The sequence below is a fragment of the Phoxinus phoxinus genome, assembly GCF_949152265.1.
Source record: "Phoxinus phoxinus genome assembly, chromosome: 8".
In the NCBI taxonomy this organism is placed as follows: Eukaryota; Metazoa; Chordata; class Actinopteri; order Cypriniformes; family Leuciscidae; genus Phoxinus; species Phoxinus phoxinus.
Genome location: NC_136883.1, coordinates 2,878,377 through 2,879,300, shown reverse-complemented (window position 1 = coordinate 2,879,300; position 924 = coordinate 2,878,377).

Here is a 924-nt window from a genome sequence, read left to right as displayed (position 1 = left end):
TACTTTTCTAGGGCAGCCTGATTTAATACGGGAGAAAAAAATCCCACATATTTACATTAAACTCTAGGATCCGAGCAACTTGCAATACATTTTTATGGCGTGGTCCAGTGAGAAAACATCGAGAAACCACATAAAACACCATTGCAATTGTGCAGCACAGAAACATGCCAACCTATTAAAGTCCCCATGTGGTGAAAAATAATTTTTTTTAATGTGGTTTATGTGTCTATGTGGTGTTTTTAATATGCTTTAAGACAAACCATGTGTAAGTTCATAAGTCGACAGCATTGCTGAGTATTTTCTGCTTAAAACTGCAGTGAACCAAAGACAGTCTCAAAAACACGGTGTGAAATCGCTGGTGTTTCTGACGTCACACACTACCTTGACCAATCAGATCAACGTGTGATCGTCCACCAGTGGATCTCTGAGTGAGTGAGTGGAGGCGGGGCTCATTTGCATATTCATAGAACCGCATATACTAAACGAGGCAAGGTACATTCAAGATATTTGTTTTCAAGGAAAACACTTTTACATATGTCATTTTGGTGATCAAATGTGAGTTTTAAGGGATACAATAATTGACTAGGGGGACTTTAAATCAGTAGCATTCAAAATCTTTTAATAAAGTAGGCCTACATGTAGTACGACTGGATGTCGTTATTCAAGAAAAGCGCTGAATTTACTTCATGATTATTTGAAGAATGTAAAGTTTAAAAGAACAGCATTTATTAAAAAAATTTAACGTTTTGTTAAAAGTGTCACTTTTGATCAGTTTAATGCATCCTTGCCGAATAAAAGTATACAAAATGTTACTGACTGTAAACTTTTTTATGATAGTGTATATTTTGCGTTCAAGTTGAGAAGCTGAACTGATTGTTTGTATGAAATGTTTTTTATAGCAAATATTTTAGAAACAACAAGCGT